The sequence below is a fragment of the Tamandua tetradactyla genome, chromosome 8 (genome assembly GCF_023851605.1).
Source record: "Tamandua tetradactyla isolate mTamTet1 chromosome 8, mTamTet1.pri, whole genome shotgun sequence".
NCBI lineage: Eukaryota > Metazoa > Chordata > Mammalia > Pilosa > Myrmecophagidae > Tamandua > Tamandua tetradactyla.
In genome coordinates, this window is record NC_135334.1 from 46063797 (window position 1) to 46086734 (window position 22938).

General features: G+C 38.1%; 1 long non-coding RNA gene across 1 annotated transcript in view; it reads right to left on the reverse strand.

The window, feature by feature from the left end:
- Positions 1-5806: 5806 nt before the first annotated feature.
- LOC143644328 (uncharacterized) overlaps positions 5807-22938 on the reverse strand; it is a 114278-nt gene continuing 97146 nt past the window's right edge. Inside the window, exon 4 of the long non-coding RNA XR_013156621.1 lies at positions 5807-6777. This is a non-coding gene — a long non-coding RNA (uncharacterized LOC143644328). The remainder of the gene's footprint in view (positions 6778-22938) is intronic.

The following is a 22938-nucleotide window of genomic DNA, read 5'->3' on the forward strand; positions in this document are numbered from 1 at the left end:
CTGTGCCTTCCCAAGGGGAGGGGTGAAGCCCAACTCAGGTGGAATCCCTCCATCAAGGAATTCAGACACCAGGGCTTGGTAATCTGAAGCCATTAAAACCAGCCTACAACCTCTCCTCTGTCTCCACCACACCCCCAGCAGGGAGAGTCTGCCAAAGTTAAATGTACCGCATCATCTTATGCTGGTGGGACCTGCAGTCAGACAAGCGCCACACACAGGGCAGGATAAGAAAAACAGAGTCCAGAGACTTCACAGGAAAGTCTTCCAACCTGCTGGGTCTCACCCTCATGGAAAACTGACACAGGTGACTCTTTCCTCCTGATAGGAGGCCAGTTTGTTCTAGGAAAATCTGGCTGGGGTATATAATATCTAAGTAGACCCTCCTAAGGGTGTGTGTTGGGGGGAAGGCACCACACAAGCAGGGCAAGAAACAAGAAAACAAGAACTGAAAAATTCTCCTCTGTTAAACAAAACTTAAGCTAAAGGTCCAGATAAAGCTGAACTGAATGTCAAAGAACAGATAGACAACAAATTCATCCAGCAAGTAAACCCTAGATAAAAGAAGTGAAAGCAATCTCCAGAATAAACTAATTAAGGTAATTAAATGCCTAGACGACAGCAAAAAATAACAAATCACACCAGGAAAATTGAAGATATGGCCCAGTCAAAGGAACAAACCAACAATTCAAATGACATACAGGAGCTGAAACAATTAATTCAGAATGTACGAACAGACATGGAAAACCTCATCAAAAACCAAATCAATGAATTGAGGGAGGATATAAAGAAGGCAAGGAAAGAACAAAAAGAAGAAACTGAAAGTCTGAAAAAACAAATCACAGAATTTATGGGAATGAAAGACACAGTAGAAGAGATGAAAAAAACAATGGAAACCTACAATGGTAGATTTTGAGAGACAGAACATAGGATTTCAAAACTGGAGGACGGAACATCTGAAATCCAACAAGAAACAGAAACTATAGGGAAAAAAATGGAAAAATATGAGCAGGGACTCAGGGAATTGAAAGACAATATGAAGTGCATGAATATACATGTTGTGGGTGTCCCAGAAGGAGAAGAGAAGGGAAAAGGAGGAGAAAAACTAATGGAGGAAATTATCACTGAAAATTCCCAACTCTTATGAAAGACTTAAAATTACAGATCCAAGAAGTGCAGCATACCCCAAAGAGAACAGATCCAAATAGATATACTCCAAGACATTTAATAATCAGAATGTCGGAGGTCAAAGAGAAAGAGAGGATCTTGAAAGCAGCAAGAGAAAAGCAATCAATCACATACAAGGGAAGCCCAGTAAGACTATGCAAAGATCTCACAGCAGAAACCATGGAGGCAAGAAGACAGTGGGATAATATATTTAAATTATTAAAAGAGAAAAACTGCCAACCAAGAATTCTATATCCAGCAAAACTGTCCTTCAAAAATGAGGGAGAAATTAAAACATTTTCAGACAAAAAATCACTGAGAGAATTTGTGACCAAGAGACCAGCTCTGCAAGAAATACTAAAGGGAACACTAGAGACAGATATGAAGACAGAAGAGAGAGGTGTGGAGAAGAGTGTAGAAAGGAAGACTATGAGTAAAGGTAAAAAGAAGGAAAATTAGATATGACATACAAAATCCAGAAGGCAAAATAGTAGGAGAAAGTACTACCCATGAAGTAATAAACACTGAATGTTAATGGATTAAACTCTCCAATCAAAGGACATAGTCTGGCAGAATGGATTAAAAAACAGGACCCATCTATATGCTGTCTCTACTCAAAGGACACAAGGCCAGGGACACAGATGGACATTTGCATACCAATGTTTATAGCAACATTGTTGGCAGTTGCCAAGAGATGGGAGGCGGCCAAAATGTTCATCAACAGAGAGTTGACTAAACAAACACTGACATCTACATAGGATGGAGTGTTGTGCAGCTGTAAGACAGAATGAAGTTGTGAAGTGTGTAGCAACATGGATGGACCTTGGGGACATTGTGCTGAATGTGATTGGTCAGAAATGGAAGGACAGGTACTGTGTGGTCTCACTGATGTGAACTGACATTAGTGCATAAACTTGGAGTGTTTCCTTGGTGGCGGGGACCATCAAGAGATGGAAATGGGGTGAGATGTTGGGTGGTTGGAGCTGGGGGTATGCAGATTGTGCAACAGGACTGAATGTGAAGACTCAGAGATGGACGGCACAGTGCTGCCTAACTGTAATGTAGTTGTGTTGGAACACAATGAGGCTGCGTGTGGGGATGGTGGAGGGAGGAGGGCTGGAGACATGAATGGAGTCAGAGAGAAGGATGGATGGTGAAGATCGGGATGGTGTAGTCTGGGAATGCCTAGAGTGTATAATAATAGTGAAATGTACAATGTACAAATTTTGAGAATGTTTTTGCATGAGGAAGAGTGGAGGGGTGTCATTATTGCAGAGTGCTGAAAATAGATGATAATTAATACTTTAAAGTGTCGCCTTGTGTGTGAGACTAAAGCAAAAAATGTTTATTTGTTGCAAAATTTATGTTTTGACTAGAGCATTTCCTGGTATAGCTCATGTGGATGGTTTAATTGAATGTCATAAGCGCTTGGAGTCTCAGGTGGGAAATGAGATTGTGTTGGTTTGTCCAGAGTGATGCCCCAATGAATCCCAGAGCGATTTGATCAGTGACCAGAAAAGTATTTGCACGCCTCCTTTGGGGAATGGTGGGAGCGGGGAGAAATTCAACTTCCCCAAGTTGAATTCTTGATATCCTCACAAGCAGTGTGGACAACCAAAGCTATAAGCTGAGCCCCCAGTCTTGGGGTTTGTTCATATGAAACTTAACCCCACAAAGGCTAGGTCAAGTCTACTTAAAATTTAGGCCTAAGAGTCATCCCCAAGAGAGCCTCTTTTGTTGCTCAGATGTGGTCTCTCTCTCCAGCCAATATGATGAGCGGTCTCACCACCCTCCCCCTCTCTGCGTGGGACATGACTCCCAGGTGTGTGGACCTTCCTGGCAACGTGGGACAAAGATCCTGGAATGAGCTGAGACTCAGCATCAAAGGACTGAGAAAAACCCTAGAATGAGCTGAGAATTAACATCAAGAGACTGAGAGAACCTTCTCAACCAAAAAGGGGAAGAGTAAAATGAGGCAAAGTGTCAATGGCTGAGAGATTCCAGAGTCGAGAGGTTATCCTGGAGGTTATTCTTATGCATTAAGTAGATATCACCTTGTTGTTCAAGATGTAGTGGAGAGGCTGGAGGGAACTGCCTGAAAATGTAGAGCTGTGTTCCAGTAGCTATGTTTCTTGATGATGATTGAACAATGATATAGCTTTCACAATGAGACTCTGTGAATGTGAAAACCTCTGTGTCTGATGCTTCTTTTAACTACTATATCAACAGAAGAGTAGAATATATGGAATAAAAATAAATAATAGGGGAACAAATGTTAAAATAAATTTAGTTTGAAATGCTAGTGGTAAATGAAAGCGAGGGGTAAGGGGTATGGTATGTATAATCTTTTTTTTTTCTCTATTATCATTTTATTTCTTTTTCCATTGTCTTTTTATTTCTTTTTCTAAATCGATGCAAATGGTCTAAGAAATGATGAATATGTAACTATGTGATGATATTAAGAATTACTGATTGTATATGTAGAATGGAATGATAGCTTAATGTTTTATTTGTTAATTTTTTTAATAAAAAAAGATTCATGCACTCTTCTCCATATATGTTATACTTCAGTAGACAAGTTTACCTAAGTACAAAAAAAAGGGGGGGTGTTGTAAAGAACTCCAGTAGGATAAAACATGAACCACAGAAGAGAAAATATTGAATGTAGGCATGCTAGTGAGGAGGATATTTAAAATAGAGGGCTATAGGGGCAATTAAAACAAGGAAAAGTTTCTAAGGGAGTAAATGAAAACATGAGAAGACTAGTTTCAGAGGAATATTTAATAGAGAATGTCTCAGTTCATTCTAGGAATTTCATATGGCGCAATCAGCAAGGGTATTAACATTGGCATTCCCATCAATGACTGAACTAATGGAATGAAATCCAATCATGTTTCTTATGTTTGCAGAAAATAACACAAAGGACTATTAATGAGAATTCAGAGCAATCAGACGAAGGTGGAGACAGTTTTTTAAACAAACAGAGCTAATTAAATTAGGCTAAGGACCGTTGGGAAGAAAAGCCAAGTGCACAAATTAAAGGGAAGGAAAAATGGCAATGTGAACACAAGTAAAGCAAAAGGCTACATGGGCCCAAAGTGGATGAAAGTTGAGTCTTACCTTAAATGTGACACCCTTTCATCCAGAGAGGCATAAATCTGAAACCACTCATGTTGAATCCAAAGTAAATCTGCAACCCCAGATTCAGTGGTATCTGAATTCAGTATGTGGTGATAGAGAAGGAAGAAATGGGTAAGTTACATTTGCAGTGCAACAACAGTAGGCAAACCATGCTAAAGATGTGGGTCTTATTCTTGGTACCACATCTAACAATATGGAAGGAATTCTGATGGGTTCAAAGTTAGCTACATGATTGTAAGATAGAGATTATGGACAAAGGCTAAAGAAACTGACTAGTAAATCTGGGAGATTAAAATAATAAAATGTTGTTTATTAAATACAGTATAAGTTCTTCTCAGGCTGTCTATGCTTTATAATTTTCTCCTTCTAAAGAAAGGAAAAGAAGTGAATTTGAGCTTCAGTTTGCAGAAGAATTAAGTATAGATATCAGAATAGGGAGCGTATAAGACAGCTAGCGGCCACAACATGAAGGAAATAAGAGCTGTCTCAACTTTCGCTCCACTTCTATTTTACTTTACATTTTCTCTTGTGTAATAAAACATATATACAAGAAGAATAAATTTCAAAGAACATTTTAAAAGGTAGTCATAGAACAAATTTCAAAGTATGGTATGGGTTACAACTGCACAATTTCGGGTATTTTCTTCTAGCTGCTCTAAGACATTGGAGACTAAAAAGAAATACCAGAAATCATACTCATTTGTTAAATCCTATCATCTCTGTTAAGACTCCTCCTTTTTCTTTCATCCTTCTCCCAATCTTTAGAGACATTGGGGCAATGGCCATTCTAACTTCTTCATGTTGAAAAGAGGTGACAACATTATGGGGTAGGGGGATGTAACTGATTGATGCTCTTGGCGAGATCAGTAACTCTGGGTTTCAGGGCTCATCTGCCCTAGGAACGATCTATGAGGTTTTAGGTTTCTGAAAAATAAGTTTAGTGAGTGAAACTTGAAGTCTCAGATAGACCCCTGGGCATTCTTTAGGGTTTACAGTAATATTGTTAGTTGGGGCTTGGCATACCACTGTAATTAGCAATATCTAGCTGAAGCTTGCATAGGGGTAACCTCCAGAATAGCCTTTCAACTCTGTTTGAGATATCTATGCCACTGATACTTTATTTTGTTACATTTCTTTTCCCTCTTTTGGTCAGGTAGGCATTATTGATCCCACAGTGCTAGGGCAAGGCTCATTCCTGGGAGTCATGTCCCACATTGCCAGGGACTATCACCCCTGGATGTCATTACCCACTAGTGGGGAGAAGAATGATTTTCTTGCAGATTTGGCTGAGAGAGAGAGAGAGAGTGAGAGAGAGGCAACATCTGAGCAACAGAACAGGTTCTCTGGAAGTAACTCTTAAGCATAATTATAGGGAGACTTATCTTCTTCATTACAGAAATCAATTTCATAAGCCTTCAAGGTCAAGGGCTTGACCAATTAACTTGGGAGTCTCTAATGTCTGAGAGAGTATTAGGGATTTCCCTGGTGGTAATGCTTAATAGTTCCATATTTTTTCTCCAGTCCCTCAATGGACTTTGTCAATAGTTTTTAATTATTTGCCCAGCATACTCTAGGATGTATCCAGGTATTACATTAAGCTATGCAGAATTACGAGGCCTCATTCCCAGTTCTAGGCTACATGTGTTTAGGTGGTTTAACTGAACTGGTTAGACAGGTCAAATTAGATTGTGTGCTACAGAAAACTTAGGTTTTGGACAAAATAAAAATCTCTCTTTCTTTGGTCTCGTGTAATAGATTATATTCTAAAATACAGACAACATCATCCTTTACCCTGTATTCTGATTTACCTTAGTCCCAACCAGATTGGCTTTGCCCTTTATCTCTTATTGAAGTCTTTATCTCTTTTCTGGCTTCTTTTTCACTTGCTCTATGTGGCAATGCTGACTTTCAGAGCTGCAGAACTCCAATTTTGAGTCTTAGGGATCACATAGCTATGCAAAGTTCCAGGAAAATACCAGGTCATACACATATAGCACAGCTTCTCAGAATTGAGAAATAACACTTAAAGCTCAGAACACTTCTACTTTTAATAGGTACAATTTCCTATGCCTGGAAATGAAAATGGGGATGTTATTGTATCACCAGCAAGCCAGAAAGCAGTGTCCCCCACACTAGCCAAATTCAAAGTCTATTCAAGAACCAGTGTTTGCAGGTGCTACCCGCAGGGACTTTTATTGTGGGAACTCATCTTCTTGCCTGCTAGGCAATGCTGAGCTTCTTCGGCCAGCACAGATTCCTTCCTGCTGCTGTTTCTCAGATTTGGGCACCATTATGTTGCTTTATCCTGTGCTTCCATATGGATTTGGAGCTTTTGCTTTTCCTATTTCCTATGTCTTGCTGGGTCTTCATGCATATTCCTGGACACTCAGAACGTAAACAACACCATGGAGGGAAGTGTGATGAGCTTCCTAGAGAAGGCCTGGCTGTGCGTAAAACTTCATCTGTCCAGAACTGTAAAGAATATGATGCAATGTTTATAAATCTTTCCTAAGACTAATCAAATACAATTTGAGGACATAAAAATATCATCAGGAAAACAACAGTACAAATTTCATAAACTGAAAGCTGTCTCCTGGACCCCTCTTAGGCTGAAGTTGGAAATCAAATAAAGGAGGCAACTATCCCACTCCCTCAGAGGACTGGTTTTCATTCTGCACAATAGATTCATTAAATTGATCACTTCAGCTACACTTTCTTCATGCATACATTATTCTTGTATTAGCACATTGCCAAATGAAGTCTAACGGTGGCCCAGGCCAAGACTAGTTATGCATTCATTTATTATTTCCTTCAGCAAATATTCATTACATGACCTCAATATCTGCCAGACTGACTGAGGCAGTGGAGTTAATATAATAATAATAAAAAAAAAGGCACTGTCCTACCTTTGAGTAATTTGAACTTGATATGGAGATGGACATTAAACAACCAATAATATCGAGAATTTTAAATTAAAATTCTGATGAGTCATTCAAAGGAAACATGGAATGCCCAAATGAGAGCAGCAACTGCACATCCTCGGAGGGCTTCTCAGAGTAAGTAACAATAGAATGATCGAGAGTAATCAGGAAACAAAGCAGGGTGGAGGATGCAGGAGAGGGGTTAGGAAGTGGGGAAAGTTAGGTAACAGTATAGAAGACAAGAGTCTATAAGCTCCGGTCAGTAGCAGTGTGTTAAGTAGGAAAAGCAGGAGGAAGTTAGTGTGGCTGGAACACCATGAGCAAGAGGAAGTGCAGTAGGAGATGAGGCTGAAGAGATGGGCAGTAGTCCTTGTAAAGCAGGTTAAGTATTTGTGGCATTATTCTAAGAGTTCTGGAGAATCCATTGAATGGTTACTAACAGGGTCATAGGATTAGCCTGTTCTCTTGAACAGGCAAGAGAGTGCAAATTTCAAATATATGAGGAAAGATGAGTCATCAGAGCCTAAGATCCAAGTCTAATTGGCTTGCTGCTCAATTAGGGTGTTGTGCTGGTTTGAGAAGATTTGTGTACCCTAGAAAAGCCATGTTTTAATCCTAATAAATCTTGTGGGAGCAACAGTTTCTTCTAATCCCTATTTAGTATCTATTTAGGTTGGAAATTTGATTAGGCTATCTCCACGGAGATGTGACTCAATCAGTTGTGGGTAATAAACTTGATTAGATAGAGATGTATCTGCACCCATTCTATATGGGTCTTGATTAGTTTGCTGGAATCCCATAAAAGAGGAAACATTTTGGAGAGAGTTCCTTTTTTGAGAATGATAAAAAAGCCACAGTAGGGCCAAGCAGAGCCACAAGGCTGAGAGAAGCACAGAGTCTACCACCCAGCGACCTTTGGAGATGAATAAGGATCCTCCCAAGAAAGCGTCATGAAGCAAGAGGACTGAAGAGGAAGTTAGCAGACATCATCCTGCTGACCGTGCACTTTTCTAGCTGAGAGAGAAACCCTGAACTTCATAGGCCTTCTTGAACCAAGGAATCTTTCCCTGGATGCCTTAGATTGGATATTTCTATAGACTTGCTTTAACTGGGACATTTTCATGGCTTTAGATCTGTAAATTTATAGCTTATTAAATTCCCCTTTTTAAAAGCCCTTCTGTTTCAGGTATATTACATTCTGGCAGCTAGCAAACTAGAACAGATTTTGGTACCAGAGGATTGGGGTGTTGCTATGATTTGCAAATACTGAACATGTTAGAACAGGTTTTTAAATGGATAAGGGAAAGATTCTGGAAGAATTGTAAGGAGCTTGATAGAGAAATTGTAGAATGCTTTGAAGAGATGTTGGTAGAAATGTGAACTCTAGGGAAGCCTCTGGCCAGGCCCTAGACAGAAATGAAGCACGTGTTATTGCAAACTGGAAGGAAGGTGATCCTTGTTTTGAAATGGCAGATAATCTGGCAAAATTGACTAGTAGCTTTGGCTGGAGGCAGATTTTAAAAGCTATGAACTTGGATATTTAGCAGAAGAGATTTCCAAATTAAATGTGGACAGCGCAGCCTGGTTTCTCCTTGCAGCATATAGTGAAATGTGACAGGACAGGATAAGCTGAAACCTGAGCTCATTGGTACAAAAAAAAAAAAACAGAAATTGATGTTCCAGAAAATTCTGGGCTTCTAGGAAAGGAGACCCCAGAGAATGGTGCCCCACATGAGGATGTGGCCAAATGTGGAGCCAGTCAGCCATTTCAGAGAAAGCCAGGATTGGACACGGAGTTATCCAGGAAGGATCTGTGGAAACTCCTTATGTCTGATGGGCGATCCAAGGCTACTGCATAGAAAGCCAATGAGAGTGTTGTGTGATCTGTATAAAGAGAACCATTGCCAATTGGGACTGAGAGCGACAGAGAGGGGACACATTGGAGAAAAATATAACTTCAGAGGCAGAATTATGGAGACTGAGGTCTGAAGTTCAAGAAGCCTCCTGCTAGGAGAACAGACCCACCCAAGCATGTGGAGAGGGTGAGTGTACCCCGAAGGCAGAGGATGGGCCCTCCACCTCATTGCAGTGGAAGAGTTGGCCCACCTCAGGCCTTGGAGAGGGTGCAGCACACTCCTTGGAGATTGGGGAGAGCCTGGCTGCCACCACATGGAGGGGTTGAACATGTGCCCTGGAGTTGGCAGAGAGCCCAGGTGCAGCCCAGTGCTAGGAGAGGGGGGGCCAAGGAAAAGGTGGTCTCCCCAATGTCCCCTAAGGTTGCATTCGAAGAGAGAGGGGACACTACATAGGCCCTTATAAAGGGTGGGACTGCCATCTTTTAAAGCCCCCAAAATAAATAACTCTCAGACTGAACTCTTATGAACTTTGCCCTGCAGGTTTTCAAAACTGCTTGGCTCCTGTGATCCCTGTGTTCCTTCCTCCCCATGGAAATGGGTCTATGTATCCTATGACTGTTTTTCCTTTGTATATTGGCAGCAAATAACTTGTTCTGAGTTTTACAGGTCCAGAACCAGAGGAGAAAAATTTGCCTCAGGATTGTCCATGCCTGTAATTTACTTTGATAAGACTTTGTACTGGTTTTGACCTTGTATTGTTTTTGTACTGCTACTGAAATGATTTAAGGATTTCTGATATTGTGATGGAATGAACATATTTTGTATATGGGAAAAACATGTCTTTTTTAGGGTCCAGAGGCTGGAATGTGCTGGTTTGATAAGATTTATGTGCCCTAGAAAAGCCATGTTTTAATTCTAATCAATCTTGCAGGAGCAATGGTTTCTTCTAATCCCTATTTAGCACTATAGGTTGGAAATTTGAATAGATTATCTCCGCAGAGATGTGGCTCAATCAATTGTGGGTAATAAACTTGATTAGATGGAGATGTGTCTCCACGTATTCTACATGGGTCTTGATTAGTTTACTGGAATCCTAGAGAAAAGGAGATATTTTGGAGAGAATTCCTCTTCTGAGAATCACAAGAAAGCTACATCAGAGCCAAGCAGAGCCACAAAGCCAAGAGAACCACAGTCCACCAGGGAGCGCCCTTTGGAAATGAAGAATGTCCCCAGGGAAGCTTCATGAAGCAAGTCCTGGAGAGGATGCTGGCAGACATTGCCCTGCTCACTGTGTGCTTTCCTAGCTAAGAGAGAAACATTGAATTTCATCAGCCTTCTTGAACCAAGGTTTATTTCCCTGGATGCCTTAGATTGGACATTTCTATAGAATTGCTTTAATTGGGACATTTTCATGGCCTTAAAACTGTAAACTTGGAACTTATTAAATTCCCTTTGTAAAAACCATTCCATTTCAGGTATATTGCATTCTGGCAGTTAGCAAACTAGAACAGGTGTGATAGATATTAATGTGCCAATTTTGGATTTCATAACTGGAATGATGATAGCAGTGTTTACTGGAGGTAGAGCAATTTTTAAAAGTAATGTAATGAGTTTTATTTTGGACATGTTGAATTTCAGCTACCATTGAGACATTGTAGGGAAAAAACAGTTGAATATATGGGTGGGTAGGGAATTCAAAAGAGAAGCCTCAAGTTGAAAAGCACATTTGACAAAAGGATGACATTTCAAACACTGAAGCAGAAGAGAGTTCCCAAGAGAGTAAAGGTATTTAGGAAAGAAGTAAAGCTGGATTGAGCCCTGAGAAAGTTCAGAATTTAAAGCTCAATTACAGGAGATGGAATTGAAAAGGGGATCCAAAAGAGTAGTTGAAAAGATAGGAACAAAATCAGAAATGTGGTCATGAAAAGAACATTTAGAGTCTTTCAATATGGAATGCATAGACAAATATCTCTAGCAGTGCGGACATATTCAAGTGAGATGAGATCATTAGGGCCCTTAGCAAAAGACATTTCAGTAGTTTCACAGGGGCTGTCTAATTGCAATGGGTTGGACAATGAATAGGAAAAAGTCACAACAATGAATGTAGACCACTCTAGAGAAACCTAGACTAACTAATTAAATTCTTCAAGCCCCTGTCTCAACACCCTATAACACAGATGACATTTACAAACTATAATGAAAATAATTTATTAGCTTGGAAATTATAGCAGAAGTATCAGTTATATGGATATTTAAGTTCACAAAAGAAGTCCTAAAATGGGGAACTGAATCATTCTTTTATTGAGTCCTGTTTTCAATCTATTGATTACATTTGTATAAAGTAATACTCTGCTTTTGGTTGTTGTTGTTGCTCCATTTTAAATACTCTGAATGATGAAACTTTTATTTTTTAAAAAATGACAAATTTTCCCTCATTTTTTACCACTTGGTTATTCCCCTTTATAAGTAAAAACTTTTGATTCCATCTTCGAATTCATTCAACAACCCCCATTTGGTCTAGCTTTTGAATTTAGCTTCACTTGATAGAGTTGCATAGTTGCAAAAATATACCTTGGTGTTAGTTCTGATTTTTCATAAGCAATTGGATTTGAAATTAGCATTGGGTCAGCGATAGGGACATCTCTAAATGCTTCATGAAAAGCATACAAATCAAATATGGTCTAAATGAACTAATTTAGCTCTGTGAAAATATAGCAATTTCCAAGTTTAATTTGATCCTCTGTGTAGATACAGTTTATTTGTGGCTTTGATGCACAATCATGGCAAAATCAGACATCCCTCCAAAACACTCTTTCATTGAAGTGGTTCTGATTGGGGTAGTGAACAACTACAATGAATTTTAAATGACTTACTCCTGAACATCCAGAGAATATACATTCAGATCTTTCTGAAAAGACTTTAAAAACTTTTGCTGAATTTCCTTTGTAAATAAGAGATGAATAAGATATTTTTCCTTTATAAATATTAGAAATAGGTTGCAATTCAGTAAATACATTTTTAATATCCTTTATCATACTGCAAAATGCTGATACAGGCAGAGTTTGACTCCCTCCCAAGTCCATTATCCACAGAAGACAAGACTCTTGAATTATGCTTCTTTTTTCAGCCATAAACTCTTAGTTTTCAATTTGGGGCACAATTAGGAGTGTTCTAAAAGATTTTTATGATCTTTTCCCCCAGTCTCAGAGCCAATTATTGTGCTATTTGTATATGCAGCAAATTATTCAAGTATTAGTCATTTCCCTTGTTATTTGCTTCTTGCTCAAATTGCGTTACAATAAATTGTGGCTGCATTCACAGAGTATTTAATTTCATTTTCCATAATGAAACTTCAAGTAGCCCAACTAAATTGCTTAATTGGGTGGCAGTATGAGGGTGGAGTATTATTCGTGAGAGAAAGTGGTTCCTGGCTCTGAGGTCGAAGAAGTTCATAGTAGAGAGTATAGAGTAAAGTTTCAATGTGGCTAAAAGCGCCTTTGGAGCAGTAATTGGAGACACACAGAGAAAGTTGATAAGTCAGATTTGAGATACTCTTAAATACCAACGACATATGAATACCATAATAAAGTACCTGGGTTATTGAAGCTGCCTCATTGTTGCAGCCTGGGTGAGTTTATGTTAAACTAGGAGGCAGAGAGATCAATTATGAATCTCTTTCAATTTATCCAGGCTTAAAATATTGTGTCTAGACTAGCAGAAATTGGAACAGAAAGGAAAGGATGGATGTGAGAAGTTTATTAAAGAATTTGGCAATTAATTTAATAAGAAACAGTAGTCAAATTTGGCTCCCAGTTTTGGAAGTATAGTGCCTAAAAAATGAAGGCATTATTAACTAAAAGGGAAGTTAGAGAGGAGAGGACTTTAGGGAAGAAGAAGAAGAAGAAAGTAAAATTGCTTTAAAAATGTTGAGGGCGGGCCACAGTGGCTCAGCAGGCAAGAATGCTTGTCTGCCATGCCAGAGGACCCGGGTTCATTTCCCGGTGCCTGCACATGTAAAAAAAAAAAGAGATGTTGAATTTGAGGTGGCAATACAACATACAAATGGGAATATCAGAAAGGCACATAAAGGAGCTAGAGAAGACAAAAACCATAACAGATGAAAATATTCCTCTTCCACTTTTATTTGTCAGTACACAAAGAACAAAATTAAAAAGTAGGAAAATGTGTACATAGCTACCTCCATCTGCAAAACTTTCTGTGAATGTCTGAATTATGGTCACGACATTCTCTAATCCATTCACTCCTTGATTCAAAAAGCATTTAATGAGCATATGTTATATTCCAGGAATGAGAATGGTGAAAAAGAAAGATACATAAGATACATTTAGTGTTTAGATTTTGTTACATCTACAGAGTAGATTGAAAGAAAGGCTCTCCAAAAAACTTCAGGCTTCTCCATGTATAAATAAAAATAACTGTAGGTGGTTTCAGGAAAAGTGCTTAAAGAAATAAGCCTTTGTCCTTGGGAAAAATATGTCCAGAGCTATTTTTCCAATACCATAATAATCTGGATGGAGCTGTGATCCCTGACAGTCCCATGCTTGTATTGCAGACTTTAAGGAATTCCATCAAATTAAAACAAAATGACAAAATTCCAGATCATCAATTTACTCATTTATCTACTCAACAAATATTTATTTGTTATATATGAAATAATAAATAAAAACACTGTGCTAGGTCCTAGGTGTGGAGGGGTAGGAAAACAGATGGGATTTGTCCTTTAAGTGGTGTTTACAATTTAATATTTTCACCTCCAATCATATTAAATCTTCTCCCCAGGATACATCTCAGACCCAGGCATGGGGCACTGTCCATTATTCCTTCTGATTACCTGTTTTCATTCCCATTACTATAACCATAATTTAGACATTTTACAGGTATATCATTATTCTGTTAGTTAATTATTGTTTAAGTCCTTATGAGGGTAGGAATTTAAAATGGACCACTTAAAGTAATTGAGATGAAAGAGTGACTCTGCATAATATATTTCTTAGAAATAGAAAACTATTATAAATTTACACTAATTATTTTACTCTTTTCAGTAGCACCTTATAAAAGGTAACATGAGCTGAAAGATTTTCAATTAAAGCAGATTTAACCTCTAATATTTTAAAATATAAAGAAGGAATGAACTTTACAAAACATGTATTTTTATTGTAGGGAATTTTGTTTACTTACAAAAATTGCTAAGAAAATGTCTTTAGGTTTCAAAATAAAGCTATCTTATAAGGATAATTTTCTTTTTCTTGAAAACTTACTTATATATCAGTACTAATTGCAGGCAAGAATCCACTGACATTTTGGGCAATGACTTCTCTATTTTTATTTTTAGATTTGACCTAAAAATAATAAAAGAAACACAGTAAAAACAATTTTTGCAAGCCTGTAGGCTAAAGAGCCTCCTGTTCAGGGACAAAGACCACAGAGTAAATGGCTCTATCTTTTAATTGATTAAATTCCCAACTGTTTGTGTTATACCCTTTATAAAGGTTAGAACTTCCATCTGTCTGTCCTTTCATCAGAGACTCAGGAAAGTCTCAGCTGCAGATGTGGAAGTCCCAAGGTAAGCTAAAGCTTCTTCCTTTCCAATCAAAGAAGAAGACAGGGTTTTCTTTGAAAGAGCACTTTTTTTCCAGTCAGTCTTTTAGAAGCAGCTCACTGGTTCCATAAATAAAGAGCCGCGTACTCTAAAGAATGGGCTTTCCTGCAAGTGACCTTGTAAGAACATCTCACAACACCCCATTCTCTGATTTGTTTATCTCTTGAGGCGAATTAAAATCCCCTCTCTTTCCTCCCCATTTAATATTTAACAAAATTTAAAGATGGGAAAATAACGTTTAAATGATATCCAGATAATATTGCTGAAATTTAGTTTATACCATTCATTTTCAAAGTTTAGGAATTAACTCAGTTTATCCTCAACTCAGAAATTTCAGAAAGCATGACTTCTAAATTCCAACACAAAAGAAAAAGCTCTTTGGCTGAGAATTGTGAAATGACTAAGCCAGACCATGAGAGCTCTTCTTTGCTAAAAAGGAGAAGAATGAGACAGGATTATTATTGATGGTATATCAGATCATGATTTCAGATAAAGGAAAGAAATACATTGATGAATAATAGTGGTAAATATTAGAATGACATATAATGTTTGTAAGATCCTTGAAAGTAGAGATTTTATGTATTTATATCCTATAGGAGCTAGCACCATAGCAGGGGCATCAATAAATGCTAGTGGAAGAATGAAGGGAGGGAGAGGGGAAGGAACTATAAATGCCTCTGTAGTCAGGTGCAAATAAAAGACCATCAGAAAAAGGACCATTGATAATGATACAGAATAACTATTCTTGCCTACAATCACCAGAAGCTCATATTCTAACAATAGGGATATATGTGATATTCCTGTTCTAGTATGAGTCCTTTCAATCAAAAATCACAAATTTCTTCTTGATTCAACCAGTAGTTGCCATTGTTATATTTGCTCCAAGAAATGCATACATAGAAAAATGACACATAGCATCTGTGAAGATCTAAATATAATATTTTAGTAATGACGTGGAAGTTAGAAGAGGAGGAATGTGCCTTTAAATAAGAGTCATATAGAGGTGAATGGTGCTCCATCCAATATACTGACAGTTTCACTAAAATGAGGTTGAGGTCTTAGAAAAATAGAAACATTGAAGGAATTTATTTGGGATCAATTAAAATGAATAAATGATTTTTGGACATTAGTGAAAGACCAGATGAAATTAAATAGTATTAATATGTAAAGATTCCTCATAAGTAGAAAAAGGAATTTTTCCAAAGAGTTATAGGTCAATAGATACAGGCTAATGAATGCAGGATAAAAGAAAGATGAGAGTAGAGATTGAGGATTTTCTAGGTATAGAAGGTCAAGAGTACAAAAGATTCGATGGTACTTGTTAGCAAGCACATTATGGAAATGGCTTTAAAAAAAATGGCTTGAAGTAGAGAGAGGCCGTTAAATGCAAAAGGAATGATAAACTGAAAAATTACCAGGAAAAAAATCATCATAGTGAACATAGAATATAGTTACTCATTTCAAGTAAGTTAGTCAGGAGAAATCAGAGATTAAAAAACAGCAAAAGTAGTCATAAAAAAAATGATAATAGCTTTTAAAGTGTAGTGATTCTAAGGACTGAAACGTGTTTACATTCTCTTTAGTGCCAACTTTACTAAAGCTTCACAAAACAGGCCAAACTCTGTGCTATACACTTAGCAGAAAATTTCTTACTTATTCTAATAACAACTATATAATGTAAATACTCTAAGTAACACATAACCTCAGGTTTACAGAAGACAACTGTTGAAAAGCCCAGCAGCCAGTAAGCCACATTTTCTAATTCAGTTTTATCTAACTTCAGAATATATATTCTAAATCACTAAGGTTTGATCTATCCTCCAAGGCTATGACTGTGAGTTTCCAAATGTGAAGTAGAGAAAACCAATGTTAAGAATTTTATGTAATTATGGGACTGAAGAGTTTTCAAGGTCATCATGAAGGCTAAAGGATAATGATAGGGATGATAAGCAAAAAAAAAATTTGAAAAAGTTAGTTTGGAAGAAGGAAGGGACAAGGATCACATCAAAAACAGATGTTGTGGGCAGAATAATGACATTCAAAGATAACAGTTGTTAAGCGGTGTGGCTGAACGGCAATCCAGATACGGTCATAAAGAATAAGGATTATGGCTTTCTTCATTGGAAAAGTAAACAAGATAAAAAGGAAAGGGGGAGCTTGGAAAAGGAAAAGGACTTCAAAGATTCTATCATCATAAAAGAGGCCATGTATAGGTATATGTAAGAAGTAATGGGATGGAAGCAGATGTGCTAAAGAGAGCTGTAGGCTGAATGTGATGGTGAAATTGTGAGCTCAGGACTCAGAGACTGTGTAATCCCACTCCCCTCTTTACAAGCTCTGTGATCTTGTGCTAATTAATCAATCTCTCCTTGCTTCTGTTTCCTCAGAGGTCAAATGAGAATAAAAATCAGTACAATCACGCAGAGTTATTGTTTTCCTTACGAATCTGATCTCAGAGCTCTTATTACTCTATTTCCACCATATTCTAAGAAAGATGGGACATTATAATATCAGAACCTATACCCTCGACTTTTTCACTGTCTCAGTGTCCCACCATTCAAATTATATTCCCATCCTGTTTCAGCAGGATGATGGGGTTTTTATACTATTGTTTCTACTTTAGTATTTGTTTGAAATTTTGCAAAATAGAAAGTTTAAAAATATGTATTTCTCTAGCATCCTGAACCAGCCATATCCTCTGGAAGCAGCTGCCTGGTACAGCTTTTCTCTCCTCTAAGAGAAACAGAGCCTCATTTTTATCTTATAGTTTTCTAGGAAAGGTGATTTTTAAAATGTCCTTGGTAATGTGTTTGCTCTCAGTGGATTCCATCATATGAATCATAATGAAAGAAAAATGCTGGGGTGCCAAAAACCTGAAACCAACTGTCCACTGCTGAGATGCTAAGTAGGCAGGATTGCTAATTCACTGTGCTGCCTTTGTCTTTATAGAGGTCACCATAACAGGACAATCGGAAAGAGGTGATACCTACTAGTGAGTAGTGATTATTCAGCGTCACAGTCAGCGCAAAGGAGCATATACACCATGTGAACATGAGCCAAAAGGTGCTGATTACAGGATGGTATAAAAATAAAATGGGTCAGGGCCAAAAATATCTCAGCAACCTAAAGAACAAGGTTGGGTTTTACTTTGATGGTGTGGATCCTTAGTATTTTCAAAAGAAAAATGTTCTTGTATTCATTCACTGAGCATGTCATTCCAATACTCACTTATGGAGTGCCTTGACACTGATCTAGTGCTGGAAATACTGCAGTAAATTGTACAGGCATGATCCTGTGGGACACAAGTTTATGTGTTAGACAAAACATATATTAAATAATGTGCCTCTGTGAGCCCGATTAATAATGCTTTTTCCAGCCCTATTTCTAAAATAGTAGAGAAGAAGATAAGGATTAAGGCAGATGGAGGTCAAAATGTCAGCTCTATTACTGATATGCGTGGACTGGAGAATGTGGCTTAGGCACATGGAAACACTGACTTCCTAAAAACTGCATCACAGTGTTAGACAGTCATAGATGCAGCAGGAAACAATCACCAGCTTTCCTAGATGTCCTCCCTAGATGGTCTGCCCCTGAAAAACTTAGGGAAAGAAGCAAGAAAGCAGAATCCTGGATTTTGCAAGGTAATGCAAAATCAATTTCCGAAGTAATTGAATCAATTACACTAATGCCAGCAGGGTAGGAGATCTCGCACTGCAATGCTTCCTCTCAAACGCTCGATGTGGTATGCTGATTACAAAAATGATGGAATTCATGCCCCTCCCTGTACCCAAGTACTTTGCAATGTGATTTTGCAGCTCCTTTTACTAAGAATCTACTCCTTCAATCTGGCTGGATTGAGATTAACTTGGACCAAAGGAATGTGACAGAGGGTGTGCCTTTTCCAAACCTAGACCTCAAGAGGCATTGCATGTTTCTGCTTTCTCTTTTAAAGACTGACAGTGTCTGAGAACAAGCATAAGAATACAACCAAACTAGTCTGCTGGAGGACATGACACATGGTGGAGCAGACCTGAATTTTCTAAGATGAGGCCATCCTAGTCCAACCAATTTCAGCCAACTCAGGAGCTGATAGCCAAACCTGACAGAGATAAACTTAACCTGGAAGAGAGCAGCAAAACAGGCAAGCCAACGACACAAGACTAACATTAAGTCATTAATCTCTTATGGTATTTAGTTATACAGCAATAGCTATCTGATACCTTGCTATTTTAAGACATTTTCTCCCTTAATTAATTATAGTCTGGTAACTCTGAAATGGCACTCTTGCACCTGTGCACTAGCAAATAAGAACAGAAATGTTCATGTCATCATTGCATAGTCATAGCAAAAAACAAACACACACACACAAACCACATGAACATAAAAGTCTAAAAACAAAAAAAGGTAAAACAAATTGTGGTATCTTGTTCTAAATTGCTAGCTGCCAGAATGCAATATACCAGAAACAGAACAGCTTTTAAAAAGGGGAATTTAATAAGTTGCTAGTTTACAGTTCTAAGGCCAAGAAAATGTCCCAATTAAAACCTGTCTATAGAAATGTCCAAACAAAGGCATCCAGGGAAAGATACCTTGGCTCAAGAAGGCCGATGAAGTTCAGGGTTTCTATCTCAAGTGAGAAGGCACATGGCGAACACAGTCAGGGTTTCTTTCTCATCTGGAAGGGCACGTAGCGAACACGGCATCATCTGCTAACTTTCTCTCCTGGCTTCCTGTTTCATGAAGCTCCTCAGGAGGCATTTTCCTTCTTCATCTCCAAAGCGCTGGCTGGTGAACTCTCTGCTTCATGGTGTCGCAGCATTCTCTGCTCTCTCTGAATCTCCTGTCTCTCTCTCTCTTATTCTCTTTTATAGGATTCCAGTAAACTAATCAAGACCCACCCAAATAGTTGGAGACATGCCTCCACCTAATCCAGTTTAACAACCACGCTTGATTGAGTCACATCTCCAGGGAGATGATCTAATTACAGTTTCAAGCATACAGTACTGAATAGGGATTAGAAGAAACAGCTGCCTTTACAAAATGGGATTAGGATTAAAACATGGCATTTCTAGGGTACATACATCCTTTCAAACCAGCATATATCTGAACATACTTCAGTTATTATTCATCATTGGAAATGAATAGCTACAGATACAGGTTTCAACATGGATGCATCTCAAATGTATATTGTTGAGTAAAAAAGTTAATATGGTAGAAGCCTTTTTATGTAATAAGAATAGCAGATAAAACTAAAATGATCTGCTTTATGAAGTAGTGAGCTTCTAGTGACTGGAAGAGTCCAAGATAACACTGAATAAGTATTCAACAGGTGGTGCTGTAGAAGGAAGGAAGGCTATCTGTCCCTACTCAGAAGGATCCAAAGCAATATGCCAGAGATACAGGAGAGACTCAGTGTTAGAGAGGTGCCTTAATAAAATTTAGGCAGAAAAAAAAAAATGTAGGCAGGTGCCAGGTCCTCCATGAGTGGCTTAGAGTACTTGGTTAGGGACAGGGATGATAGAAAAAACAAAGGATCAAAACTGAGGAGTGAGAACTAAGGCAGACTTTACAAGCAAAGAATGGGAGTAACATCTGGAAGCAGGAAAGAAGAGACCAAGTGTTCTAGTTTGCTAGCTTCCGGAATGCAATATACCAGAAACGGAACGGCTTTTAACAAGGGGAATTTAATGAGTTGCTAGTTTACAGATCTAAGGCCGAGAAAATGTCCCAATTAAACAAGTCTATAGAAATGTCCAATCAAAGGCATCCGGGGAAAGATACCTTGGTTCAAGAAGGCCGATGAAGTTCAGGGTTTCTCTCTCATCTGGAAAGGCACATGGTGAACACGGTCAGGGCTTCTCTCTCGGCTGGAAGGGCACATGGTAGACACGGCGTCATCTGCTAGCTTACTCTCCTGGCTTCTGGTTTCATGAAGCTCCCCGGGAGGTGTCTTCCTTCTTCATCTCCAAAGGTCGCTGGCTGGTAGACTCTCTGCTTTGTGGTGCTGCAGCATTCTCTGCTCTCTCTGAGTCTCTCTGAGTCTCCAAAATATTTCCTCTTTTATAGGACTCCAGTAAACCAATCAAGACCCACTCAAATGGGTGGAGACATGTCATCCCCTAATCCGGTTTAACAACCGTTCTTAACTAAATCTCATCAACCAGGGAGATGATCCCATCACAGTCCCAAATACACAACATTGAATAGAGACTATTTTACCTTTAAGAAATGGGATCCATATTAAAACATGGCTTTTCTTAGGGGGCATACTTCCTTTCAAACCAGCACACCAAGGAATGTGCTTCAAAAGGCTGTAGTGGTGCCCACACCTCGATGACAGCAGTTTTTAATCTCTTCAGGGAAAGAAATCTCTGGAGTCATCGTACTATCCAAGGGTAACTATTTAATCCCAAATGCCACATCGCGAAGGCAAGCAACATGGGTACCGGCTATTAAATATGGTGCTATGTCCATTACTTCATTTACATTATTAAGGAATTCGGAAGTCTAAGAAAGGGGGGAATGCCTTATTTTATAGCAAAGGAACACATGCTCCAATTATCAGTAACTCCTAACTGGAAGTCTATTTTTGGCTTCAGCTTTTTTGTGACCAATTCCATAATTTCATAGCACACTGATTTTGTGATGTCTAAATTTCAGATGATTCGAGTGTTAAATTATCACAGTCAATTTATTATGTCACTCAATAAACCAAGAGCATGCACAGGAATAGATTTTCCAGTATGAAGTTTGTATTTCAATTTATTTGCTTGTGTGACTTTCTTTAAATAAAGTACTCTGGTATAACTTTACAAACTAGTAAATCCCTCAAAATTTTGCCTACCTAAGTTTCTTTCATCCTTAAGTCTAGGCAGCTTCCAAGAATCATTTATACAGAGCCCCAAATTTAAGTTTACCCTAATGAGTAAAAAAACTGCATTTATCTAAATTTTCCCAATGCTTTCTAATTCATTCAATATGTATTTTCAAATCTATAATCTGTATCAGGTGTATATTATTTTGCACAGTTTTAATAAGTATAGGTATTTTTTCAATAACCTGATATAGGGTTTATTTTTTTCCAATCCTAACAAATAAACATATAATGATTGTTGACTTTGTACTGGACACTAATTTAGCTTTTACAGATTGATCAATGAACAAGACAGACACTCTCCCTGCCCTCTTAAAGATCACAGTCTGATGGAGAATGCTAACAGGCTAATAAAATAATAATGTGATGACTGTGATGAAACCAAGCAATTGAAGCACATTAGAAACAGAGCTATTGAAAGCTTAGAGAAGTTAAACAACTTCCCGTAACTAGTAAGTGGTGAGTCAGGCAGTGTGACTCCAGTCTCCATATTATAAAGCACTAAACTGTAACACTACAATTCCTGTTCATTGCATAGAATTTGGAAAATTCAGAGAGGCACAGAAATCACATTTTAGAATTTTGATTTTGAGATTTTTAAAACTTTATTTAATTTGCTATTTGTTTACTAGTTAATACAGGTTCATGCCTATGTATAGTTAATACAGGTTCATGTCTACAACACCTATATTCTCTCATCATTCAAACGTTATACAGGGCTACCTCTGTCTACCGGTCACCTTGTTCCCTGCCCCAGAGGTTTTTGGTGTACTCAGATGCTTGTATATCCTCCAGAAATACTCCATGCATTCCTAAATATTACCTCCAAATATATTTATTTTTATAGACACAAATGGTATAATACCTTTCCCAATAATTGGCATCATCCTTTTTCATAACCCTAATATATCGTGGAAATCCCATTATTTCACTACATATATACATATGCTACTCTCTATGACAATCTAGGACTCTATTTTATCAACCAGCCCCCTATTCATGGATGTTCAAGTTGTTTATAGCCGTTTGGTCTTACAACAAAATGCTGCAATCAAAATCCCGAACATGTGTCTAAGTACACCTGAAGGAATGATACCTTGCAGTGGAATTGCTGATCCAAAAGGTAGCTACACTTTTATTTTGAAAGAAATTGCTAAATTATCCTCATTTTACTTCATCTGTTAATATCCTCACCAGGCAGTACATGAAGCTTTCTAATTCTCTACATCGTCACCAACTCAGTATCCACACAGAGTTTATGTTACTTGTCAAGCGAACTGGTGAAAAATGTTATCTTGTATTTTTAATGTTATGTGTGTAGTCAAGCATTGTTTCATTTGTTTAAGGAGCCATTTGTACTTC